Source organism: Suncus etruscus, chromosome 18 (genome assembly GCF_024139225.1).
Source record: "Suncus etruscus isolate mSunEtr1 chromosome 18, mSunEtr1.pri.cur, whole genome shotgun sequence".
NCBI lineage: Eukaryota > Metazoa > Chordata > Mammalia > Eulipotyphla > Soricidae > Suncus > Suncus etruscus.
Genome location: NC_064865.1, coordinates 17,284,993 through 17,291,052, shown reverse-complemented (window position 1 = coordinate 17,291,052; position 6,060 = coordinate 17,284,993). Strand labels below are relative to the sequence as shown.

The 6,060-nt window shown below is 47.5% G+C and overlaps 1 pseudogene; it reads right to left on the bottom strand.

Annotated features, from left to right (window-relative positions):
- Positions 1 to 1,926: 1,926 nt before the first annotated feature.
- Positions 1,927 to 5,274, bottom strand: LOC125995733 (SNW domain-containing protein 1-like; annotated as a pseudogene).
- Positions 5,275 to 6,060: the final 786 nt, after the last annotated feature.

Genomic DNA, 6,060 nt, shown 5'->3' with positions numbered 1-6,060 from the left:
CTGCCTCTCCACAATATCACTATCCCAATGGAAAAGCTTGAGTTTACACCTTTTCTCCTCTTTCTATGTATGCTGCAGGTCTGTGTGTCCATCTTTGGGAACACAGGCGGTGGAAGGGCCTGCATAGAGCCAGGCAATCCGGGATGGATGGGCCAGGCAGCAGACAAGGGCTGGAGGTGAAGGTGCTAGCCTAAGCCCTTTTGAAGGTGCTGTCTCTGTCTGTCAGTCTGTCTGTCTGTCAATCTGTAAGTCAGTCAGTCTGTCTGTCTGTCTCTGTCTCTCTGTCTCTGTCTCTGTCTCTCTCTCTCTCAATCTCTTTCTCTCTCTCTCATCATCTACCCCTCAGTAATTCTTAAGCTTTGGGCACTTATTTAGACTTTGGTAAGGAGGCATCTATAAATAACAGGTTATCAGAGAAAGAAAAAAATTGGGGCCGGGTAGGTGGCGCTGGAGGTAAGGTGTCTGCCTTGCAAGCGCTAGCCAAGGAAGGACCTCGGTTCGATCCCCCCGGCGTCCCATATGGTCCCCCCAAGCCAGGGGCGATTTCTGAGCACATAGCCAGGAGTAACCCCTGAGCATCAAACGGGTGTGGCCCAAAAACCAAAAAAAAAAAAAAAAAAATTGACCTTTTTAAAACTCAAGCCAAGTGGGTTACAAAGAACAGGTTTAATTTTAGCTGTTTCTCCCTTTCATGGTATTTTAACTTTCAAGTGAAGAGGAGTCACTTCTTTAACTTTGATGGTTTCTAAGAATGACAAATTAGCTGAAAGATTTTGCAAATTATTATGACTGGCTTTTTCAGACTATGTTGTCAATTAGTCTGCTCAGTTCATAGAAATTAATGATATTGGTAAGGTAACTCAATTTCATGTCAATTTTGTCACCAGATATAAAACTTAGTATTAGCCTTAAGATAGCTTACATAACAGTGACAACTTGCTTTCAGGGCAGAGTTCCCTGCATTTCTACCTAACGGTGAGATGAAACCATGACACTCCATGTCACTCTGACTATGAAGAACTTTTACTGGGACCACAGAGAAAGACTTTGGGGTTAGACAACTTTGTATGCCTGGAGCCTGAATTATGTCTTATGCCAGGATGCTTCAGGGTAAGGTCTCCCTGTTTTTAGGCCAAAGGTTTTTCCTTTCTATTTCCCCCATATTTTGCTGTGCCTATGCAAAAAAAAAAAAAAAAGGGACCAGAGAGATAGCGCAGCGGTAGGGTATTTGCCTTAGACGCAGAAAGATGGTGGTTCAAATCCCGGTATCCCATATTGTCCCCCCAGCCTGCCAGGAGCGATTTCTGAGCCTAGAGCCAGGTGTAACCCCTGAGCATGCCGGGTGTGACCCAAAAACAAAAACAAAACAAACAAACAAACAAAAAACCAGACACGCACACACATCTTTTTTTAATTAGATTTTTAAATCTCTTATCTTTTTTTTTTTTCCAGTCTTTGGATCACACCAGGCAGCATTCAGGGATTACCCCTGGCTTTACGCTCAGAAATCACTCCTGGCAGGCTTGAGGGACCATATGAGATGCCGGGATTTGAACCACCGTCCTTCTACATGCAAGGCAAACACCTTACCTCCATGCTATCTCTCCAGCCATCTTTTATCTTTTAAATTGAAGCTCCTGCCTTTTTCATAGAACCTTAGGACATGAACTACTTTATTTTATCACACATTTCCACATTTTTCTATAAAACTAAGAAAAATCTGGGCCGGAGCAATAGCACAGAGGTAAGGCATTTGCCTTGCACGATGCCGATCCAGGACAAACCTAGATTCGATCCTTGGCTACCCATATGGTCCCCGAGCCTGCCAGGAGTGCTTTCTGAGTCCAGAGCCAGGAGTAACCCCTAAGCACCTAAGTTTTGGGGTGTGGCCCCTCCCACCCGAAAAAAAAAAAGAAGGGAAAAAAACTAAGAAGAAAGGATCCACTGCTTCATGAGTATTATGATGAGCAATGATCCAGCCAGTTTTGAAATTTTTTCAATGATGTCTATGGTCTGTATTCCTCTTCTATCAGCAGCCAGACATCTATCTAATGAAATTGTACGCAGTTTCATACCAATTTCAACCTCTAGCATTTTTCCATTTGGAAATACAAGAGGAATCTTCCTTTCTTATTGTTCCTTCATTGTCATCTTCTGGATAGGAGAATGCAGGACAGGTACAGGAGGAAAAGATGGTCCCTGAGAAAGTTTCTTATTCATCCTGAACCTTGGAGGCTCCAGGGGATCTTTCTGTATTTCCACCATCCAAATTGCGCTCTATCCAAATTGCGCTCTGTTTAGCTCTGAATAGAAAGCAACTCTGTTGAGATAGAATGTATCAGATATCCTGAGCAGGAGCCATCTTATCAGCTGCTCAAATCAGTATGGCTGTGGCAATCTTCTGCAATAGAGATTGCTCTATGGCTACTCTTGTCTTTTCCCTTATCCTGTTAGCTCTCTAATGGCTTCTTCTTTGGGTCTATATAGGTCAGGGCTAAATATGATTCATTACTCTCTTGTCAACCAACTCAGTGGACTCACTGCAAATGACCTTGTCTTTTGACTGTCATTGTCAAGCAGTTGCACCATCCCTTCAACATTCACCTAAATGACAAACACATTTGACATTTTTTTTCCTTCTGTTCCTTTCCACTGGATATTGGGTCATATGAATGAATCTCTGGAAAGGCACCTCCTTCTCCAAAATCCTCTAATAATTGAGGGATCCAGCCTTTCGGTACCCAGATGGTGGAAGTTCTCTTCAGGAGGAAACCAGTGAGGTTGGTTATGATCTCTAGGATCTTACTTTTTCTTCAGCCTCAAACTGTTCCTGAGAAAGCTGAATGTAAAAAGCTAGTGAGCTCCATCTTGTTCTGCTTCTCTGCTTCTAGCTTTCAGAATTCTTTTTTTTTTTTTTTTTTTTTTTTGGTTTTTGGGCCACACCCGGTGACGCTCAGGGGTTACTCCTGGCTATGCGCTCAGAAGTCGCTCCTGGCTTGGGGGACCATATGGGACGCCGGGGGATCGAACCGCGGTCCGTCTCCTAGGCTAGCGCAGGTAAGGCAGGCACCTTACCTCGAGCGCCACCGCCCGGCCCCTCAGAATTCTTTTTAAAGAAACTTGGCCCAGTGGGTCTGAGTGAGATGGACCCAAGAAAAGAGTGCTCCTACCTCTTGCTGGGCCCACCTCAGCCACTGGTGCTTAGAGAAAAGACTGGGTAGACTGTGTCAGTCTCAGCCTCCACGGGAGCATTTCTGAAAGTTCCTGGAGCATTCCTGGAGCGTCCCAGTGGCAGAGGGCAAACGTTTTTGTGCAATCAGTGAATCTGAGGGCAGGACCTGGACCTGGATGGATCTCAGGGTGTGGCTGGTGAGGGTGGAGTCATGCCAAGCAGCCATATTATCTGACCACACCTGGGAAAAGAAACAAAAGTGAATTTGGTTATTTGTCTTAATAAAAGCTGAAGATGGCCTAACAACCTCATCTCTGGCCTGCTGATAGGTCTTCCATATTTCACATTCCTTTCTGAGGTTCCACCCTTCTTGGGGTGGAACCTCATATTTGTTTCTTTTTAATATTTATTTATGTATTTATTTTGAGTTTGGGGCCACACCCAGCGGTGCTCAGGGGTTACTCTTGGCTCTGTGCTCAGAAATCGCTCCTGGCAGGCTCAGGGGACTATGTGGGGTGCCGGGGATCAAACCTGGGTTTGTAGTACACAAGGCAAATGCCCTATCGCTATGCTATTGCTCTGGCCCCAGGACTTCATATTTCTACATCTGGGTGAGGCCCCAGTTTCTGGTTTGTGAAGACACTACCAAGTGGGTGTGTATGACAAAGAATGGGGTCTCCAGGGCTAAGCAATCTGTTTTATTTTTTCTCAACAGTACTTCCCTGGGCTGCCCCCTACCTGTCTCCCTGGAAGTCTCCATCCACAGATAGGGAGTCCCTTCCTCACTCACCTCCTCTGCCAACCTCAAACCCACCTCTATGTGGTCGGGCCCAGCTCCCCAGCTTTGCCTGGACAGGTTCTGTACCCCGAAACCCTGGGAGACTATGGCTTTGCTTCAGGTACAACCCATTCTCTGCACAGAGAGGTGATTGTCCTCACTTCTCCCAAGCACAAGTAGATACAGAGGAGATAAATGAGGGGCTAGACAGGACAGGAAGCACGTGATTTTTTCATGACATTACCTGAGCACTTTTTGTTTGTTTGCTTGTTTCGGAGGCCACTCCTGGTGGTCCTCAAGGGTTACTACTGGCTCTGTGCTCAAAAATTACCTGTTAGTGCTCTGGGGACCCTATGGGATGCCAGGGATCGAACTTGGGTTGGCCACATGCAAGGCAAATGCCCTTCTGGCTGTGCTACCTCAACACTTTTACTCCAGCCAGGACTTCTGTGAACATGCCCCCCATCCTCCATGCTCTGGGGTGGTCCCTGTCTCTCTATCCCTTGAGAGGTCACAGAAGATTTCTGGGACGTGGAGCTTGAGCTATCTGTGGGGTCTGGAGATGGTCTGCTGGCCTGGGGTCCCCCTCCACAGTGGTCCATGCCCAGGTCTCATTTCCTGCTTCCTGAGAGTAATGAGTCTGGCCAAGGAAGCCCCCACTGACTTGGGGGGAGGCAGAAGAATGGGGAAGGAGGTGTCTCCCATGGACTTGGTACAATCTCCCATGTCTCCAGGTCAGGACATCTAGCGCCTAACGTTTTGGTTGGTTGGTTGGTTGGTTTAGTTTTTTGGGTCACACCCAGCAGCGCTGGGGGGGGCGGGGGGGGGTTCCTCCTGGCTCTACGCTCAGAAATCGCTCCTGGCAGGCTCAGAGGACCAAATGGGATGCCAGGATTCGAACCACTGTCCTTCTGCATGCAAGGCAAATGCCTTACCTCCATGCTATCTCTCCATGCTATCTCTCCGGCTCCCTGTTTGTTTTTTAGAACTCCTTTACTCCCAGCCCCTCACCTTCCTTTTCCTTCCCTTTGTTGTTACAACGACTCTTCCATGAGGCTTCCACATTGTGTCCGCATGAGGGGGGTCCCTTAGGTAGTTGTGGGGAGCTGGTGTTCTGGGCTCTGGTACTCACTGAGGGATATGGTCCTTTAACTGCAACCTTTGCACATGAGTTCGCCAGGATCCCTATACTTAGTCGTGGTGAATGGAGCACACATGTTTTTGAATGCTTGCCAGGGGTATCTGGGGTCACACTCATGCTGGCCAGCAGTTGCACTTCGGGGTGGCAGTGCTCACAGGAGGATGGGTTATACCTCTTTGTCATGCTGATCATATGCACCTGGTCAAGCCAGATGTCAGATGAGAACTTCGGGGCTCCCAGAGCAGAGGTGCCAGGCTCAGGCTTGAAGTATGTGGGGAAACCAGGCATTTGAACTCAGGATCAGACACACTAGCAAGGCAGATACTTCAAGACACAGAACTATTTCATGGTTCCATGTTTCTGAAAGATTTTCAAGTCCATGGATAATCCTTGACAGAATTCATACTGGAGACTGGAGTGGTGGCGCAAGTGGTAAGGTGTCTGCCTTGTCTGCACTAGACTAAGATGAACCATGGTTTGATCCCCTGGCATCCCATATGGTCCTCCAAGCCAGGAGCGATTTCTGAGCATATAGCCAGGAATTAACCCTGAGTGTCACTGGGTGTGCCACCCCTCCCCCCCCAAAAAAGTCATCATACTGAATGTAAAGAAGCTTTCCTTGGGCTGAAGCTATATAATAGAGTGGGTGGGCAATTACCTTACATGCAACCTCCCTGGGTTTGATCCCTGACACCCCATATGGTCATCCAAGCCTAGCAGGAGTGATCCCTGCATGTAAAGCCAGTATGCTCAAAGGGTGAACTACAATGCTTTATTTGTGTTTATTTGATTCTTTTTTTTGTTTGTTTTTCGGGCCACACCCGTTTGATGCTCAGGGGTTCCTCCTGGCTAAGCGTTCAGAAATTGCCCCTGGCTTGGGGGGACCATATGGGACACCGAACCTCAGTCCTTCCTTGGCTAGCGCTTGCAAGGCAGACACCTTACCTCTAGCACCACCTCGCTGGCCCC